The sequence below is a fragment of the Chiloscyllium plagiosum genome, unplaced genomic scaffold, assembly GCF_037043375.1.
Source record: "Chiloscyllium plagiosum isolate Xiang-an unplaced genomic scaffold, Cpla_swu_hap1 HiC_scaffold_10, whole genome shotgun sequence".
Taxonomy (NCBI): Eukaryota; Metazoa; Chordata; class Chondrichthyes; order Orectolobiformes; family Hemiscylliidae; genus Chiloscyllium; species Chiloscyllium plagiosum.
Genome location: NW_028270148.1, coordinates 12,554,915 through 12,576,654, shown reverse-complemented (window position 1 = coordinate 12,576,654; position 21,740 = coordinate 12,554,915). Strand labels below are relative to the sequence as shown.

Below are 21,740 nucleotides of genomic sequence, written 5' to 3'. Positions count from 1 at the left end.
CATTTATTGCCATTCCTAATTGCCCTTCAGAAGGTGGTCATGAGCTGCCATCTTAAACCATGGCAAACCATGGGCAGTAGGTATACCCATAGTTCCACTGGAAAGGGAGTTCCTGGATTTTGACCCAGCTACAATGTTTGACTTGGAAAGAAATTTGCAGATGGTGGTACTCCTGTGAATTTGCTGCCATTGTCCCTCTAGGTGGGAGAGGTTGCAGGGTTGGAACGTGCTGTCTAATAAACTTTGGCGACTTCCTCCACTGCATTTTCCAGATGGTACATCTTGCTACCACCTTGTGTTAGTGTTGGAGGGAGTGAATGTTTAAATTGATGGGTGGAGTGTCAATTGAACTGGCCTTTCACTGGATGGTGTTGAGCTTCTTGCGATCTTATTGGAACTGCACTCATCCAGCATTACATTATACTCCTAACTTGTATCTGGTTGATAGCTTTTGGAGGCCCTGGGGTTGATTTATTTCATAGAATTTTATCTATACCATTGATGAGCCGGTAACTACGAAACAATGCGAGGTAGGAAAGTGAGCTGTGAGGAGGACATAAGGTGCCTCCAAAGGGATATACATAGGATAAGTGAATGGGCAAAGATCTGGCACATAGGTTACAATGTGGGGGAACATGAAATGGTCCATTTTGACAGAAAGAATAAAAAAGTATATTATTCAAATGATGAAAGGTTGTGGAACTCTCAGACGCAGGGGGATCTGGGTGTCCTAGTACATGAATCACAGAGGGTTAATCTTCAGGGACAGCAAGTAATCAGGAAAACTAATAGATCATTCTGTTAATTGTGAGGGGAATCAAATGTAAGATCATGGATGTTATGCTTCAATTATACAGAGTATTGGTGAGACTGCATCTGGATTACGGAGTATGGTACAGGTTACGGTACTTACAGGAGGATGTTAATACATTTGTTTGCAATTCAGAGAAGGCTTGTTGGATTAATACCTGGAATGAATGGATTGCTTTCTGAGGAAAGGTTGGACAAGCGAGGCCTGTATCCTCTGGAGTTAAGAATAGTCAAAGGTGACTTAAGTGAAAGATATAGACCCTGAGGGGAATGGAACGGATGTGGTTGTGGAAAGGATGGATCCACTAGTGGGACAATCCAGAACTAGGGCTTACAGTTTAAAAAAAAACAGGTGCGCCCATTCAAGACAGAGATGAGAGAAATGATATTTCTCTCAGACGGTTGTAAGTCTTTGGAATTCCCTTCCTCAAATGGCAGTACATGTATAATCCTTTAATGTTTTTAAGGCAGAGGGAGATAGATTCTTGGTTATCAAGGGTGATGAAACATTACCGGGGAGATGCAGGAATATAGACTTGAGGTTAAAATCTATCAGCCTCAAACTTATTGATTGGGGGAGCAGGCTCGAAGGGCCGAATGGCCTACCTTTGTTCCTTGTTCACGTGTTCTGTGACTCTATGACTCTGTGTTCATATGTTTGTGAGTATGTGTGTGATCAAGTGAGTGTGTGTGATCAAGTGTGTGTGTGACAATCTGAGTGTGAGTATGTGAATGTGAGTGTGAATGAGTGAGTGAGAGTGAGTGTGAGTGAGAGTGAGTGAGAGAGAGAGTGAAGATGAGTGAGTGTATATGGATGTGAGTGAGTGTGAGTGTGTGAATATGAGTCAGTGAGTGAGTGTGAATATGTGAATGAGTGAGCGTGTACGTGTGTGTGAGTGAATGTGTGTGAGTGTGAGGGTGAATGAGAGTGAGTTTGTGGATGAATGTGTTAATATGTGAGTGTGTGAGGGTGAATGTGAGTACCTGGGTGTGTAATTGAGTGTGAGAGTGTGAGTGCACCAGGGAGGGACAGGATAGTATGGTTGAGTAAGTTCTCAACATGAGTATGTAATGTTGTTATGTGACAAACAGCCTTTTGGCAAGGTGCTGGAAGCTGACTGGAATCACACAGCAAGATCACTCAACTCCATGAGGAGCACACAGACCTGATGAAAAAAGCCCAACTTTATTTATGGAGAGGTGGACAAAATTAGAGGTAACACATCCCCAGAAACGACGACAGCCCATGACGAGCGCGCACCTAAGCATGAATTGTAAACACGGGGTTATTTAAAGCTTCATGGTCTGAGCGAACTGGGGATGTCATCTGTTTCGTATCATTCCTTTTAATGTTCACTGTTTACGTGGAAAAAAATTGTCAACAGCTGCTATAAATAAACCAGGAAGAAGTGCTGAGTGCAAAGTCCTGCTGGCTCTGTGCTGCTGTCATCCGAAGAGCTCTCTGATTTGTTATTGTAATCACAATACGACAAGGTTGCTGGGAGCGTTGTTTGTCAAAATGTTCGTGAACTGTTGCCACGCATGACTTCTGATGATCTGGAATCTTAACCAGCTCTGAGAATGGGCACACAGCTGTATATGAGAAAGTGGGTACACTCTGCCCCGATTCCCTGCAGTCACTGAGGGAGGGCTTACTGCTGTGTGATTTGGTACAGTTCTTATGTTTCTAGACTAGTGACCTGGGGTTCAAGCCCCATCACAGGGAGATTTCAGCTCAGTGAACGTATCTGGATAGGGAAAGCTGGTTTCAATAACCATGATTTTAAAACTACTAGATTATCGTAAAGGAGCCATCTGGTTTACTAATGCCCTTTGGAAAGGAAATCTGCCAACCCAACCTGGTCTGGCCTATATATGATTCCAGACCCACAGCAATGTGATTGACTCTGGGATGGCCCATGCATTGTTAGGCTGAAAGTGCCAATCAGATCCTTTAAGCTCCAATCAAAATGATGTGGAGGTGCCAGTGTTGGACTGAGGTGGACAAGGTCAGAAGTCACATGACACCAGGTTACACTCCAATCAAGGCCCTTTCGCCACTTGACTATAACTTGATGTCATGTGACTACTGATCTCGATCAAAATTAATACAGGAAAACACTTGCTTCAATATAAAGCAAATGTGTTGGCTTCATCTACTTGAGATGAAGTGAATCTATTCGCTTAAAGTACTTGAGGCATATTCAACAAATGGCAAGTGTCAAAGGGATCAAGGGTTACGGGGAGAAAGTGGGAGAATGGGGATAAGAAACTTATCAGCCATGATTGAATGGCAGAGTAGACTCGGTGGGCTGAATGGCCTAATTTCTGCTCCTGTGTTTTATGGTCTTATGACTCTCAATGCCTTCTGTCCATGGGGACTCCAGGGTAATGGGCAGCACTTGGAGCTCTATCTCAGTTTCCACGGCAATGGTTTCATGAGCTGGGGGGAGGTCCGCACTATTACTACTATTCAGAATCTAATATTATGCACTGCAGTGCAATCACTGAGCACTTTTCCCAAGCATTCCTTTGTGCAAATAACAGCTCCAGGTGTCACACGAAACAGTGTGTGCCCAACCCAACTCATTGCAGTTACCTTGCAGTCAAAACTGGCTACTTTTACTGCTCGAAACGTTATCTTGCTCTCTCTCCATGGATGGTGTCTGACCCGCGTGACCTCCAGCATTTATTGTTTTCAGTACAGGTTCCAGCATCTGCATCCTATGTTCACACTATTTTTGTTTTTTATGTATTTTCCTTCAATTACTTTTTGCTGTGGTCAGTTAACTATTAACAATGAGACCCTTAACAATCTGCTTTAGGGTTAAAGCTCACGCAACACCAGGTTGTAGTCCAACAGGTTTATTTGGGAGCGCTAGCTTTCAGAGTGCCACTCCTTCATCAGGTGGTTGTGAAGGAGCAACATTCTGAAAGCCAGTGCTTCCAAATAAATCTGTTGGACTATACCTGGTGTTGTGTGATTTTTAACTTTGTCCAGCCCAGTCCAACACTGGCACCTCCAAGTCATGCTTTGGAGGTGTCATTTTTAAGCCTAATACTGTAGCCCAGTGGGACGCTCTGTTGTATTGTGGGGGCAGCTCACTATCATCTCCTCAAGGACAGATGGAACGGAAATTGTTTTATTGTCACGTGCTGAAATTGAAAAGTGTACAAGTCACCACTTACAGCGCCCATCTTAGATACAGGGTACCTAGGTGCAGATTCTTCAGGTCAGGAAAAAAAATTGGAAAAGCAAAGAAATAAAAAGTCCAGCATTACAGATTGTAAGAGTAAATTAAAAAGATAGAGAAATCATAAGTTCAGGTTAGCAGTCCTTCCAACCCAGTCCACACCAGCACCTCGCCTCCAGCCTGCTCCAGGCCTGAATCACCTTGAGGCAGGAAGTCCACGCTGAAGCCACGCTGGGCCGAAAGACGCCACAGGCCGCCGAGAGATTGCCTCGCTGTGGAGTGGGATTAACCGCAGGCCCAGGCAGTGACAGTCTCATTCTGTAAAGGGATGAAACCGAAAGCAATTGGAGCATTGTGGAGGTATATGGAGGCAAGAGTGTGTGACCTGACAACGGTCAGGGCACATTGAGGATTTATGCTGAGGGTCAAACATAGGAAGCGCTCCAGGAAATTAATGGCTTTGTGGTTATATTACTGGCGTAAGAATCCAGATTACCAGGTTATTGCTCTGAAGGGTATTTGTGTCACAGTTGTAGTGTCTCTCTCTCTCTCAGCCAGGAGGCCTGGGTTTAAGTCCCACGTATTCCAGAGGTGTGTAAGAACAGGTTAGTTAAGAAGTATCTAAAACATAAAAGTGAACTAGATAATTAAATATTTGAAGAAGGGAAAGGTTAGGTAAGAGTATTATTTTATTATAGAAAGGATATTAAGTCCTAATGGAGTGAACATCATGGATTAAACATTAAGTTCAAGAAGCTCAATCCCACCTGGTTAGCCATGAAACCTCCAGCCTCAGTGAAACAGAACTGATCTGAATCTTAACTCTCACTTTATCCTATTCATCCATTCACCTTGTGCTCACTTACCTACACAGGTGTTCTCATAAGGACATCTCAATGTTAAACGTCTTATCCCTGTGTTTCAATTCTTCCATGTCCTCAGTACCTCCTTATCCCTGTAACTTCCTCTATCATTACGACAATCTGAGTTCATTTAATTCCTGCCAGCCTGGTTTTTCTGAGCTTCTCCAATTTCCATCTTCAGCTGGCTGAACTTCGGAATTCTCTCCCTCAGCCTCTCCGTCCTTCTACCTCTTCCAAGATGCTTCATAAAGCTTCCGACCTTCATCAAGCTTTTTTCACAACATCTGCTGGTGTTCTTTCATTAAGATAACTCAAGCAGTAATCCAGCAGTCCTCCAGGCTAATGTGGGAATGTAGGTGCAAACCTCCCCATGGTACATAGGAATGAAGGGATAGGAATAGGCCATTCAGCCCCTCAAGTCTATTCCATATACCTGCTGTCGACCCATATCACTAAATACCTTTGCTTAACAAAAGATTATGTGTCTCAGATTCAAAACTAACAGCTTATCTGACATTCACTGCCGTTTGTGGAAGAGAATTCTAAACCTCTACCACCCTTTCAGTGTAGAAGAGCTTCCAAAGGTCTCTCTTGAATGACCTGGCTCTAATTCCTCAGCTACTCCCCCTTCGTTCTAGAATCCCCGATTGGTGGAAATAGTTTATCTTTATCTACCCTGTCTCCACCTGATGAAGGAGCAGCGCACCGACACCTAGTGCTTCCAAATAAACCTGTTGGACTATAACCTGGTGTCGCGTGATTTTTAACTTTGTACACCCCAGTCCAATACCGGCACCTCCAAATCATTTTCTTATTAACATCTTGAAAATGGTGGGTGCAGCAAAGCACTGAGTTTAAGTATGATATGGGTTAAGCAACAGATACTGACCTTGACAGGAACAACTGTGAAATAAATCGATATGTCTTTCATCAAATTATGTCTGATCATTTCTGCAGTGCCATTGCTTTGAAGGATGTGGAGGCACTGGAATGGGTGCAGAGGAGGTTTACCAGGATGTTGCCTGGTATGGTAGGAAGATCGTATGAGGAAAGGCTGAGGCACTTGGGGTTGTTTTCATTGGAGAAAAGAAGGTTTAGGGGTGACTTGATAGAGGTGTACAAGATGATTAGGGGTTTAGATAGGGTTGACAGTGAGAATCTTTTTCCACGTATGGAGTCAGCTATTACGAGGGGGCATAGCTTTAAATTAAGGGGAGGTAGGTACAGGACAGATGTTAGGGGTAGGTTCTTTACTCAGCGAGTCGTGAGTTCATGGAATGCCCTGCCAGTAGCAGTGGTGGACTCTCCCTCATTATGGGCATTTAAACCGGCATTGGCGAGGCATATGGAGGATAGTGGGCTAGTGTAGGTTAGGTGGGCTTGGATCGGCGCAACATCGAGGGCCGAAGGGCCTGTACTGCGCTGTATTCTTCTATGTTCTATGTTCTATATTACAACAACGGTGTTTAATTGCGAGTTGATTTTGCAGCTGTTGAGGTAAAGCAGGCGATGTCCATCATCCTGACATTGTGAAAGTCACTATATAAATGCAACTTCATTTCTTTTGAAGCTTGAGGTACTGGGACTGCACAATGGAACAGGGAAAGTGATGACAAACTCTGGGTGGGGGAAGTCATAAAATCAGAAATTGTTGGGAGAAACCCAGCAGGTATGGTAGCATCTGTAGAGAGAGAGCAGAGTTAAGGTTTTGGGTCCAGTGACCCTTCCTCAGAACTGTTTGCGGCTGGGAAATGGTTGGAATATGTGCTGAAGAGGGGGGCGGAGTAAACGATAGGAGGAGGTAGAGCCCAGACAGAGAGAACAGCAGTTGGCCAGACAAATGAATGGGTAATATCAACTGGGTGGAAGTGGGTACTGCAGATGCTGAAGATTAGAGTCAAGATTAGAGTGGTGCTGGAAAAGCACTGCAGGTCAGGCAGCATCCGAGGAGCAGGGAAATCGCCGTTTTGCCCGAAACGTCGATTTTCCTGCTCCTCGAATGCTGCCTGACCTGCTGTGCTTTTCCAGCACCACTCTAATCTTGAAGTGAATGGGTAATAGTCAGTCTGGGAGAGTCAGTAGCTGCCAATGAGGACCGTTAGTGGCTGACAATGAGTTATTAGTGGCACTGGAGAGGGGAAGCTGGATAAATGATATTGGGGACTGTGAATGGCTGGAAGCACTCCACATCATAGCAGGATCTGGAGTGTGGGGTATAAAGGGTGGGGAAAGAGAGAATGAAGACACAACTTTGCATTTAATTATGAAAGCTTTCACTCCTTGATGTTAGTGCAAATAAAGGCTTGCCAAGGATATTTTGATAAGGAACTGACCCTTTAATTTGTAAAAATGTTGTTACGTAACCCAGGATATTTTCAAGGGAGATGCGTCCACACTTACTGGTGCCGCTCAGTTATTCCTGCTCTGCTGGGGTCATGGTTGCTGTAACATTGCCCACAAGAGGCAGCCTACGAGAAAAGTTACTATGAGCTCAAAATCAGCTCTTCGCTGATCTTTGTGTTGGAGAACAGAGCATTACAACAACTTACAGATAAAGGATGTTGTGAAACTTGAAAGGATTCAGGAAATATTTATGAGGATGTTGCCAGGGTTGGAGGGTTTGAGGTATAGGGAGAGGCTGAACAGGCTGGGGCTGTATTCCCTGGAGCATCGGAGGCTGAGGGGTGACCTTACAGAGGTTTTTAAAATCATGAGGGACATGGATAGGATAAATAGACAAGGTCTTTTCCTTGGGGTGGGGGAGTCCAGAACTAGAGGGCATGGGTTTAGGGTGAGAGGGGAAAGATTTAAAATGGACCTGAGGGGCAACTGTTACACGCAGAGAGTGGTACGTGTATGGAATGAGCTGCCAGAGGAAGTGGTGGAGGCTGGTACAATTTCAACATTGAAAAGACATTTGGATGGATATATGAATAGGGAGTGTTTGGAGGGATATGGGCCAAGTGCTGGCAAATGGGACTAGATTAATTTAGGATATCTGATCAGTATGGCCGCGTTGGACCGAAGTGTCTGTTACAATGCTGCACATCTCTATGACTCTGAGCACTGCCCCAATCAGGCAACTCTGTGATAAGATAAAAGGTCAAGTCGCCATAGTCTTACAGGATTGTCGGGATGGTCTCTCATTAGAGAAAGATGGCCAGTGGTGGTTTAACCTGAGAGTCACCGTGCCTCAGGTGGGGGGAGAGGTTGAGAAGGAGAGTCCTTCTCAGCCAATGTGGGAATTGAACCCATGTTATTGGTGTCACCTGGCATTGCAAATCAGTCTGTATATTTTCCCAACAGTTGAACAGCAGAACATCTCCTGCTGTACCACTATGAGGCTGGGCCCAGTCTTCCCAATGCTTCCCCAGTGTCACTTGGATTGAATGAACGATTTTGGAAATCGCCTTCACAACAGGCAGACTCCTTCCATCTGAGGATGGGGTGGCTGGAGGATCACTTCACACTGTTGGACATCGAGGTTTAACATTCTGCTTGGATAGAGAGGATTCCCTGTCAATGATGATCCCTGCCAATAACATCAAGAGACAGCTCTGCAGAATGATTGCACTCTGTTGCACTGGGAAAGATTTCTGTTTAATGTGCAGCTGCTCTTGTTTCGGTAATCCTCTGGCAAATCATTCCGACCTTAGCAGAGTAGGCCCATACGTATGTGCTGGGGATCTCAATCCTTAAATGCTGTGCTCTAAAAATAAATAACATAGAACATAGAACATAGAAGAATACAGCGCAGTACAGGCCCTTTGGCCCTCGATGTTGCGCCGATCCAAGCCCACCTAACCTACACTAGCCCACTATCCTCCATATGCCTATCCAATGCCCGTTTAAATGCCCATAAAGAGGGAGAGTCCACCACTGCTACTGGCAGGGCATTCCATGAACTCACGACTCGCTGAGTAAAGAATCTACCCCTAACATCTGTCCTATACCTACCTCCCCTTAATTTAAAGCTATGCCCCCTCGTAATAGCTGACTCCATACGTGGAAAAAGGTTCTCATGGTCTAACCCTATCTAAACCCCTAATCATCTTGTACAGCTCTATCAAGTCACCCCTACACCTTCTTTTCTCCAATGAAAACAGCCCCAAGTGCCTCAGCCTTTCCTCATACGATCTTCCTATCATTCCAGGCAACATTCTGGTAAACCTCCTCTGCACCCGATCCAGTGCCTCCACTTCCTTCCTATAGTATGGCGACCAAAACTGCACACAATACTCCAGATGCGGCAGCACCAGTGTCTTATACAACTGCAACATGACCTCAGGACTCCGGAACTCAATTCCTCTACCAATAAAAGCCAGTACACCATATGCCTTCTTCACCGCACTATTTACCTGGGTGGCAACTTTCAGAGATCTGTGTACATGGACACCAAGATCCCTCTGCTCATCCACACTACCAAGTATCCGACCATTAACCCAGTACCCCATCTTTTTGTTACTCTTACCAAAGTGAATCACCTCACACTTACCTACATTGAATTCCATTTGCCACCTTTCTGCCCAGCTCTGCAGCTTATCTATATCCCGCTGTAACCTACCACATCCTTCCTCACTGTCAACAACTCCACCGACTTTCGTATCATCCGCAAACTTGCTCACCCAACCTTCTAACCCCTCTTCCAGGTCATTTATAAAAATGACAAACAGCAATGGTCCCAAAACAGATCCTTGCGGAACACCGCTAGTGACGGCACTCCAAGATGAACCTTTACCATCAACTACTACCCTCTGTCTTCTTCCAGCCAGCCAATTCCTAATCCAAACCTCCAACTCATCCTCAATGCCATACCTCTGTATTTTTTGCAGTAGCCTACCATGGAGAACCTTATCAAACGCCTTACTAAAATCCATATACACTACATCTACCGCTTTACCCTCGTCCACCTCCTTAGTCACCTTCTCAAAGAATTCAATAAGATTTGTGAGGCATGACGTGCCCTTCACAAAACCATGCTGACTATCCTTGATCACATTATTCCTATCCAGATGTTCATAAATCCTATCCCTTACAATTCTCTCGAAGACTTTGCCCACAACAGAAGTGAGACTCACCAGCCTATAGTTACTAGGGTTATCCCTACTCCCCTTCTTGAACAAGGGAACTACATTTGCTGTCCTCCAGTCTTCTGGCACTATTCCTGTAGACAACAAGGACATAAAAATCAAGGCCAATGGCTCTGCAATCTCCTCCCTTGCTTCCCAGAGAATCCTAGGATAAATGCCATCAGGCCCAGGGGACTTATCTATTTTCATCCTTTCCAGAATTTCCAACACCTCTTCCCTACATACCTCAAAACCGTCCATTCTACTTAATTGTGACTCAGTATTCACATCGGCAACAATGTCCTGTTCCTGATTGAATACTGACGAAAAGTATTCACTCAGTGTCTCCCCAATCTCTTCAGCCTCCACACGCAACTTCCCACAACTATCCTTGACTGGACCTATTCCTACTCTAGTCATTCTTTTATTCCTGACATACCTTTGGGTTTTCCCTAATCCTACCAACTAAGGACTTTTCATGTCCCCTCCTTGCTGCTCTTAGCTCTCTCTTCAGATCCTTCCTGGCTACCTTATAACTCTCAATCGCCCCAATTGAACCTTCACGCCTCATCTTTACATAGGCCGCCCTCTTCCATTTAACAAGGGATTCCAATTCCTTATTAAACCACGGCTCCCTCACACGACCCGTTCCTCCCTGCCTGACAGGTACATACTTATCAAGGACACTCAATATTTGCTCCTTGATCAAGCTCCACATATCAATTACGCCCTTCCTTTGAAGCCTACTTTTCCAAACCACGCATCCTAAGTCGTGCCTCACCGCATCATAATTTCCCTGCCCCTAGCTATAACTCTTGCCCTGCAGTGCACACTTATCCCTCTCCATCACTAGAGTAAAAGTCACCGAATTGTGGTCACTGTCCCCAAAGTGCTCACTAAGGAGCGATTTTTGAGAAAATTCTCATCTACAAAAGAGAAAATCCAATACTTTTCACTGAATCTCGATACATGCAACAGTAGTAAATCGAATCAAATACCTCCAGATTAGTCTCTTACTCAGTCTGAAGATCACAGTTGTAATTTGATAGGTATATAACTTTAATGTGGTGTGTCAAAGTGCAGGAAATCATTATTTACCTCATTAGAGTATACTGTATTAGTCCAATGTTTTACTAGTTGGCCAGTCTTGAAGCAGTAAGCTTTCCTTTATTGGTCAGTGCATTGAGTATAGGAGTTGGGAGGTTCTGTAGTGGGTGTACAGGACATTGGTTTGGCCACTTTTGGAATATTGCGTGCAATTCTGATCTTCCTCCTATTGGAAGAATGTTGTGAAACTTGAAAGTGTTCAGAAAAGATTTACAAGGATGTTGACAGGGTTGGAGGGTTTGAGCTATAGGGAGAGGTTGAACTGGCTGGGGCTGTCGGAGGCTGAGGGGTGACCTTATTGAGGTTTATAAAATCCTGAGGGGCATGGATTAAGTGAATTAGCAAGGTCTTTTCCCTGAATGGGGGAGTCCACAACTGAAGGGCATGGGTTAAGGGCGAGAGGGGAAAGGTTTTAAAGGGACCCAAGGGATACTTTTTTCATGTAGCGAGGATGGTGCATGTATGGAATGAGCTGCTAGAGGATGTGGTGGAGGCTGGTACAAAGACAACATTGAAAAGGCATCTGGATGGGTATATGAATAGGAAGGGTTTAGAGGGATAGGGGCCAAGTGCTGGCAAATGGGACTGGATTAATTTAGGATATCTGGTCGGCATGGACGAGTTGGACCGAATGGTCTGTTTCTGTGCTCTACATCTCCATGACTCTATGACTCTAAACAGTAGTCAAGATCAGATGTGCTGTCCATAGTTCCCTGTGAACATTATCTGGAACTAGCCATATCTTCAAAGAAAGCACCACATTTTTGCCTTTCCAACCTTTGAGTGTGATTGGTATGTTTCCATCTAAAACAAGAACATAATATGATAGCAGGTGATTGTTTCTGAAGATTTTCAAATGTGCCATCCTTTACAATCTCCTTGTCCTTATGGAGTTGTAAGAAGGCACAGTACAAAAGGATCTGCACTGACCACGCCTAACCCAGCCCTATCTTGTAGATTATATCACCACAAGCATGTATTCAATTATTGTTAAAATGTGATACTGTGAACTAGCAAGCTTCTGCTCTCTATGGTTGTCTCAATGAGAAGGTACCCCTCAAATACCCTTTAAACCTCCCAAGTCTTACCCTAAATCCATGTTCCATCTCTATGGACCAAAGGGAGTAAGGCCTTAGAATTCATCATCATCATCATAGACATTAGAATCCATTCAAACTACTTACTTACAAAGAAAACTTCTCTCATTACTGTTGGAAACCCCTATTCTGTTCCATGTTTGATTTTAATTTATTCATCCATGGGACGTGGATATCGTTGGCAAAGTGAACTTGCTGCTCATCCACAACTGACATCAAGAAGGTGGTAATTAGCTGATTTCTTGAACACCTGCAGTTCATATCCTGTAGGTAGACCCACAATGCCCTTAGGGAGGGATTGCCAGAAGCTTGACCCAAACGGCACTGAAGGGATGGTGATATATTTCCAAGTCAGGATGGAGGGCTCAGTGATTAGCCCTGCTGCCTCACAGTGCTCGGGACCTGGGTTCAATTCCACTCCTCGGGTGATTGTCTGCGTGGAGTTTGCACATTCTCCCTGTGTCAATGTGGGTTTCCTTTGTGTGGTCTGGTTTCCTCCCACAGTCCAAACAAAATGGGCCGGTTATGTGAATTGGCCATGGGAGATGCAGGGTTACAGGGACTGAGTGAGATGCTCTTCGGAGAGTTGGTGGAGACATGATGGGCCAAATGGCCAGCTTCCACATTTTAGGAAATCTGTGAATGGCTTGGACGGGAGCTTGTGGGAAGTGGTGTTCCCATGTATCTGCTGCCCTTGTCCTTTCAGTGAGCTCCAACATTGCTGAAGATATTCATGAAATATCTTGTTGTTATTATGGAACCGGGAGGATGTTTTGCAGAATTGTAAAGGGCTGTGACCTTTGTGGGAGCAAATACATGATTAGGTTTGTTCTAAGTTTCAGGACGGAATGATAGCCTGCAGTTTTGAGCTCACCTTCACATCAGAGAACATTGCAGAGCCAGCAGGAAGGACTCAACATCCTCATTGAAGTTAGGGTTTGAACACATAACCTCAGAACATTGGCTTGGGTCACTCAATTGCTAGTTCAGATGCTTTACCACTGTACTGTTGTCTCCCTTTGCTACCTGCAAAGGCTGCTGTCAGAACACAGTGTCAATGTCTGACATTGAATCCTATCTTTATTCAGACCCTAATTCCTTGATTCAATACTGAACAGTGAGAAACTTGGACCTACTGTGGATGGCACAGGATTTTGAGAATGATGGGCACAACACCAGGCACCTCAGCTTGTGTTTCCCAGTCTAGCACTGTTGCAACTTGAAAACCCATACCTTTATTTTCCATGGTCTTCCCCTTCAGTATCTCTCCAATCTTCCTCCAGCCCATCAACCTTCAGAGATTTCTTCTTTCTTCCCATTCTGGCCTTCTGAGCTAGGGGAGGTGATGGCCTAGTGGGATTATCACTGGAGTATTAATCCAGAGATCCAGGTAATGTTCTGGGGACCTGGGGTTCCAATCCTACCATAGCAGGTGGTGGAATTTGAATCCAATAAAAATAGACTGGAATTAAATGTCTGATGATGATCATGAATCCATTGTTGGAAAAATCCATCTGGTTCACGAACGCCCTTTTGGGAAGGACACTGCTGTCCTTACCTGGTCTGGCCCTACAAGTGACTCCAAACCCACAGCAATGTGCTTCACTCTTACCTCTTCCTTTGGGCAATGAGGGATGGACAATAAATGATAGCCCATCCAGTGATGCTCTCATCCTGTGAATGAATAAAAAAAACCCTCAATTACCTTCCTCCATCGCTGGTGGCTGTACCTTCGATGGCTCGCGCATCAAGCTCTTGAATTCCCTCCTTTAACTTCACCAGTCCTCACTCACAACTCTTTACAATGTGGAGGTGCCGGTGTAGGACTGGGGTGGACAAAGCCAAAAATCACTCAAGACTAGGCTATAGTCCACCTTTTGGAGTCCCATTCCTTCCTCAGGCAGCTATCAGAGGACTTGTTGGACTATTACCCAGTGTCGTGTGATTTTTAACTCTTTATAAGAGCTACCTCTTTGAGCAAGCTTTGTCAGTGTTTGGAATTCCCTGCCTCAGTCAGCAGGAGGTGCTCTTTTGATTAGCCAATACATTCACATAGGGCTGAATAGTCTTCTTCTACTCCATAACCCTTCTGTGATTCTGGAGGCTTGGTCATTGAATACATTTGAGGCTGAGTTTCTTTATTCATACATGGGCTTAGGGTAACACTAGTTGGGCCCATCCCTAATTGCCCACAGGGCAGTTAAGATTCAACCACTTTGCTGTGGGTCTGGAGTCACATGGTAAAACAGCAGTTTTCGTCTTGAAAGGACATTAGTGAACCAGATGGTTTCATTCATCATTTGACTCGTCATTCCTCTGTTCAAATTCTATTTTAAATTAAAATTCTTCCATCTGCCATGGTGGGGTTTGGACCCATTAATAAGACCATAGAACATAACACATAGGAGCAGAAATTAGGCCATTCATCCCATTGAGTCTGCTTCACCATTAAATCATGGCTAATACGTTTCTCAACTCCATTCTCCTGCTTTCTCACCGTAACCCTTGATCCCCTTGATACTATTACAACACAGGGTAAACCCTCCTGTTTAATTTAAAACCAGCAACACAAAAAAAAATTTATGCCATGCAGTAACCTGTAAAAATTCAAGTGGCCAAGAACTATTTAAAGTAAAAATTAACAATTTTAATTCTCAAAGTATGACAGAGAATAATTAACTCAGATCTCAAGTCCTTCCTCTAACCTATCTTTTACCTTCCCTTCTATAATACTAGTCTGATAAAACTCCCAATTAAGATTTACAAAACGAAACTTCTTATCTCAAAACCAGGCAGCTTTCGGTTCTTCTGTTTGGATCTTCCTGTGTCTTCTTTTCGTCTTCTTAGGGATTCTGCTTCACAGGTTACTGATTGATAAAGGTACCTTTAAGAGAGCTATTTTTCAGGCAGTCTGTTTACATGTTGGGCTTGGCAGCTCTTCTCCCAACTGTTCAATTTCCCCGGCCTTATACCCCAGAGAATGGGATTGTGTCGTTGACTTTTAAGATTGTCAAATATACTCAATTCAAACTTGATAGGAATTTGGTGTTTTTCAGGGTATAGTTTAAACTGATTGGGTAAAAACAGTGACTGCAGATGCTGGAAACCAGAGTTTAGAGTGGTGCTGGAAAAGCACAGCAGTTCAGGCAGCATCTCGGATGCTGCCTGAACTGCTGTGCTTTTCCAGCACCACTCTAATTTAAACTGATTGGCCTAATTTGAACCTGTTTTTATGTCATTTCCAGGCAACCAGCTACTCCATTAGCTGGAGCACATGTTACAGTGTGTTTTATTGAGAACACTTGGTGCTGTCACTGCTAGCTTTTACTCTCTTAAAAGCATAGTTCCCACATCTTCATAACAATACTCAAGAACCTATCCATCTGTCTTAAATATACTCAATGACCTGGCCTCCACAACCTTCTGTTGCAATGAATTCCGTAGATTCACCACTCTCTGGCTGAAGAGGTTTCTCCTTATCTCTGTTCTAAAAGGTCTTCCCTTTACTCTAAGGTCATGTCCTCGGGTCCTAGTCTCTCTCACCAATGGAAACATCTTCCCAAAATCCATTTTGTCCAGGCCATTCAGTATTCTGTAAGTTTCAATTAGATTCCCCCCTCTTCCTTCCAAACACCATCGAGTTTAGACCCAGAGTCCTCAAACATTCCTCATATGTTAATCTTTTCATTCCTTGGCCCATTCTTGTGAACCTCCTCTGAACACACTCCAGGGCCAGTACATCCTTCCTGAGGTATGGGGCCCAAAACTGCACACAATACTCCAAATGTGATCTGACCAGAGCCTTATAGAGCCTCAGAAATACATCCCTGCTTTTATATTCATGTCCTCGCAAAATAAATGCAATCATTGCATTTGCCTTCCTAACTACTGACTCAATCTGCAAGTTTACCCTGTAGGAATTCTGGACCAGAACTCCCAAGTCTCTTTGCTCTGCAGACTTCTGAATTTCTCCTCATTTAGAAAATGGTCCATCCCTCTATTCTTCCTATCAAAGTGCATGACCTCACATTTCCCCATGTTGTACTCCATCTGCCACATCTTTGCCCACTCTCCTAATCTGCTCAAATCCTTCTGCAGCCTCCCTGCCTCCTCAAAGCTACCTCTACTTATCCTTGCATCATCTGCAAACTTATCCAGAATTTTCTTAGTTCCTTCATCTTGATCATTAATGTATAAAGTGAAAAGTCGTGGTCCCAACACTGACCCTTGCAGAACACTACATGTCACCAGCTGCCATCCTGAGAAGGACCCTTTTACCCCCACTCTCTGCTTTCTGCCAGACAGCCAAACTTCTATCCACCCTAGAACCTTGCCTCTAATACCATGGGCCCTTATCTTATTCAGTGGCTTCCTATGTGGTACCTTGTCAAAGGCCTTCTTGAATGGTTGATAACATCCATTGGCTCTCCTTGGTCTAACCTGCTCATTACTTCCTCAAAAAATTCCAGCAGATTTGTCAGGCATGACCTCCCCTTGATGAAACCATGCTGACTTTGCCCTGTTTTACCATACACTTCCAAGTATTCAGAAATCTCATCCTTCACAATGGATTCCAGGATCTTACCCACGACAGAGGTCAGGCTAATCAGTCCATAATTTTCCGTCTTTTGCCTTACTCCCTTTTTAATCAGGGGTGTCACGTTAGTGATTTTCCAGTTCTCTGGGACCCTTCCTGATACTAGTGATTCCTGATGGATCCTGATAATGCCTCCACTATCTCTTCAGCTGTCTCCCTTTGAACTCTGGGGTGTAGTCCATCTGGTTCAGGTGATTTATCCACTTTCAGGCTGTTCAGTTTTTTCTAGCACCTTCTCCTTGGTGATGGCCACCATATTCAGCTCTGCTCCCTTACTCCCTTGAATTTTTGAGATATTACTTATGTCTTCCACTGTGAAGACTGACGTGAAGTAATTATTCAGTTCCTTGGCCATTTCCTTGTTCTCCATTACTATTTCTCCGACATCATTTTCCAGTGGTCCAAAGTCCACTATTGTCTCTCGTTTGCTGTTTATGTATCTAAAGAAATGCTTACAGTTTTTCTTTATATTACTGGCTCGCTTACCCTCAAATTTAATCTTCTCCCTCCTTATTTATTTATTGTTTGCCCTCTGTTGACTGTTGATCTATGGATTAATGGTCTAGCAATAATGCTATGAGGCCATTGCCTCCACAGGTAGATAGATTTTTGATCAACACGAGAGTCGAGGGTTAATGGGAGAGTGGAGAGTGAAGGAGGTAGAAGTTAAGGCCACAAACATTTTTGCCATGAATTTCCTGGATGATGTAGCAGCCTTGATGGGCTGAATGGTCTACTCTTGCTCCTGATTCCCATTGGGAGAGTTGGGAGAGTTTCAGATCCTTTGCTGCTCCTCAATATGGAACCACCACAGACTTCGGGGCATTAGCTGAGGACAGCACTTTTTTAGGGTGTTTGCTTTCCCTGTCGCCTAGTCAGCTCCCACGCCATAGACTTGAAGAGTGATTATTGGTCTGGTTCATGACGGGGTGGAACGGCTTTATGTTCCTCCTCTTGCCCCCACACTATCAGGAAAGATCATTGTCTTGGAGCCAGGAGAGAAGAGGGGGACTGGACAGAAACTGTGGTCACGTACCATTAGTACTTGCTGATGTTTGGTATTTGTTACTCTTGAGTTTCTGAATAACACAGTACACAGCTCTATAAATAGACCTGGTCTGTCACAGTGTTCAGCTGTAAGTGTTGGCTGTGCCTTCGAAATGCAGATCTCTCTCTCTCTTTTTCTCTCTTTCCCTCTCCGAGTGGAATTTTTTTTCGCTTGAAGGAGAAAAGGTCATTTGTAGGAAGGAAACTTGTCACATGATTGCCAAAAGGCAGAAGCAACCGTTGTCGTCATGTCCCCCCAGATGTATAAATTAGGTGGGGGAGGTGAACTGCGTAGATTTTGTAAACCCCATCCCCCTATCCAATAACTCTCAGGTGATGCCTCCCTCCCTGGGACACATTCCATTGGACAGTGCCAGTCGAAGCAGTCCCTGGTGGGCTATTTGACTGCAGGAGGCTGGTGTCCATACCAAGCCAGTGTCCATGAGCTCTCACACTAGACATGAGCAAGAGCCAGGGCCTGCTCCTTCACCTCCCACTATCCCTGACCATTGACATTGAATACCACTGCTCCATTGTCTCAAGTGCCACCATACCCGGTGGTCAAAAGTCAGCTGCTTAAGCTTTTCAAATTGCAAGTCAGGATGTGCCCTGGAAAATGGGGGCTTGTTAGCTCAGTGGGCTGGATGGCTGGTTTGCGGTGCCAACAGCGTAGGTTCAATTTCCTGCACCAGGTGAGGTTACTGTATAGGGTCTGCCTTCTGAACATCACCCCCTCATATTAGGTGTGGTGATCCTCAGGTAAAACCATCACCAGTCATCTCTCTCTAACGAGAGAGCAGCCCTATGGTTCTTGCTTCTCTGCTTGAACTGTCTTGGTTCAAGTCCCCTTTCCTGCTGTGTTCCCTGAAATTCTCTCTATTCCCTGCCTCGTTCTCTCCTCCCTTACCCACGTTTTAAAAGGAGTTGCTAGGTGATGGTCTAGTGGTATTATCGCTGGACTGTGAATCCAGAGACCCAGATAATGTTCTGGGCACCTGGGTTCAAATCCTGCCACAGCAGATGGTGGAGATTGAATTCAATAGCTATTTGGAATTAAGAACCTAATGATGACCATGAATCCATTGCTGGGGAAAAGCCCATCTGGTTCACTAATGCCCTTTAGGGAAGGAATCTGCCATTCTTACCTGGTTTGGCATACATGTGACTCCAGACCCACAGCAATGTGACTGAGAATTAACTGCCCTCTGGGTAATAAGCGCTGGCCCAGCCAGTGATGGCCTCATCCCGTGAATGAATAAAGGGAAAAAAAAAACCAGGAGTTTCTTGGGGTAACATAAGAGTGAGGTTTTTTAGTTATTAAATATGAAATGAAAGAATAAGACAACACACAGCCACATGGTTAGGATTAGCAAGTGAGTCCAAAACAAAATTAATAATATACAGCTCAGTCTCTCTGTGTAGTTGTATGGAGCAGACAGTGGAATGCTGATGGCTTTGCAATTTAATTATAATCCTTTTGTCATGATTTTATTTGGTGATGGCTAGCTGGCAGCACTCGGACTGAGAGAATCCTTTATGTTTCCTTCTGACTGGCTCGCTGCTCTCTAGCGAACAGAACTAGTTTGTCATTTTACCTGCAACGCAGGGGTGACGAGTGAGTGGTCCTTCAACTCTGGCCTTTACAGCACACTAACCCACAAACAGAGGTTTTTACATGCTGTCTCAGTTACCAGCATACCTTCTCCCACTAGTACACACAGTCCGGGGTTGATACCCTTTCTAACCCCGTTTTTGTATATTCCCGGAAAGGCAAATACAAAAGATGTCTACAAGGAATAGCTTTCTGCTGAGAGGAGAAAGGTAGACCCTGTACCACATCAATGTAACAGTATTAGTTTCGTTTGCTGGCCTTTTGAACTCGGTATTTCTGTCAAACTGCATAGAATTCTTCATGACAGCTTTAAATTGCATTACTGGTTGCTGTGATTTCCTGCTTTTAATTTTTAAAAAAATCTGGTATCTATGTTATATTGAACCTCTGTACTGCTTGCTGGGCTTTCCTATCTTTCCTAATGACTGACTTAGTGGCTACCGGCCTCTTTTAGGGTTTTTGGAGCGAAGGTGGAGATTTCCTGCTTCTTCTCACGTAAAAGTGAATGGGACCATATCTGCATATTTTATAGACTAAATGCAGGGTTAGAGAGACAATGTCTAAGCTGACACTCCAGGGCAGTACTCAAGGAGTGCTGCATTGTCAGAGGTCCTGTGCTTCAGATGATACTGTAAAACTAGGCTATATCTGACCATTAGGTTAAAAATTTTACTGCATTATTTAAGACCAGGAGACAATGAGAAATAGAAACAGGAATAGGCCGTTTGGCACCTCACGCCTGCTCCACCATTCAATAGGATCGTGGCTGATCCTACATTCCTCCCGTCCACTTTCCTGCCTTTTCTCTGTAACCCTTGATCCCCTGACTGATTAAGAATCTCTCTATCTCAGCCTTAAATATACATAAGGACTCAACGCCCACAGCTCTATCTGTGGCAAGGAGCTCCAAAGACTCTCAACCCTCTGAGAGAAGAAATTCCTCCTCATCTCATATTCTGAGACTGTGCCCTCTGGTCCCAGACTCTTCCATGAGGAGAAACATCCTCTCAGCATTGACCCTGTCAAGTCCCTTGAGAATCTGTTATGTTTCAATGAGATCACCTCTCATTCTTCTAAGCTCCAGTAGGTAGAGTCCCAACCCTGTTTAATCTTACCTCTTAAGACGATCCCTCCATAGCAGGGATCATCCTCGTGGACCTTCTCTGAACTGTCTCCAATGAAATGATATACTTCCTTAAATAAAATGAATAATTTCAAAGGGCTAAGATTCTGTACCAGCTGCTGTGGCTGATGTTCAGTTCTCCATAACAGCTGAACATTGAGCAGGTACATCAGAGATAGCCCTGAAAATTCTGCCCACAGTGAATTTCTCTGGTAAATCCTGAGTGACAGAAAGTAGGCCAGCTCTGAAATTGCTTCCTATTCGGTTCAAACTTTGAGAATTTGAAGCATCTCAGCTTTAAAGACTGTTGCTTATGCCTGAACCTTTGTAATAGGACAGGTCCAATTTCCGGACACTGTCTGCTTTCGATCAAATCTTAATGTATTGTGATACGTTTGTTCAATCCCTCCAAGAACTGAACACAGGACTGGAGAGCGGAGCACGCACTGGGCCTTGGAGGGATAGGGGATGGGGACCCTGTAACATAATGTGCTTCCTTTGTAGGATATAGACGAGGAGTTATTCGTGTTAACATACTCTAGTTACCTGGTGCAACAGTGATGAAAGCACAGTCCCTGATCCACCTTAACCTTTCCCAACAGAGAGTGTGTGTGTGTGCGTGTGAGTGTGTGTTTGTGTGTGTGCCTGAGAGTTAGTGTGTGCGTGTGTGTGTGTAGGGATGAATTTATAAGGGGATTAGCGCAATATGTCATGGTTCCTATCTGTTTACTATCACTAGGGTCTACTTGCTTATAATAAATTGTAATGTTTGGTAAGTACAGAACCTGTTCCATGATTTCTGTCAACCTGGGTCTGAAAGACAAGTAAACTGCAGAATTTTGTAGATTTCGACAAAATCTTTAAGTGTTGTGACGATTCTGGGACTGGTGGGGTTTGCTTTCCAGTGCGTGGCCTCAGTGAGGTGTAGAAACAGCCCCTTAACCTGGCTTCAGAAAGAGAACCGGTGTCAGCTCCCTAACCCACAACATCCACCGGGAGTTACCCCAGTCTCACAGTATGTTAGAACACTTGTCTTCCCTTGTACGTTATACAATAACACCGTTCATCATCCTAGGACCATTTCTGTAGGCAGATCACAAGAGTTTTATGAGGATCTTTCACTGCCAGCCTGAAAATGATTTCTTGTGATGTCTAATCCCGACAGGGGCTTGTTAGTTTGGTTTTGGAATTACACTGTCTCACAGGTCTAATTAATTAACA

General features: G+C 44.3%; 1 long non-coding RNA gene across 1 annotated transcript in view; it reads left to right on the top strand.

Moving 5' to 3' along the window:
- The window catches only part of LOC122552593 (uncharacterized), a 70,793-nt gene that overhangs the window by 21,168 nt on the left and 27,885 nt on the right, over positions 1–21,740 (top strand). The window contains exon 2 of the long non-coding RNA XR_006312424.2: positions 1,903–2,026. This is a non-coding gene — a long non-coding RNA (uncharacterized LOC122552593). The remainder of the gene's footprint in view (positions 1–1,902; positions 2,027–21,740) is intronic.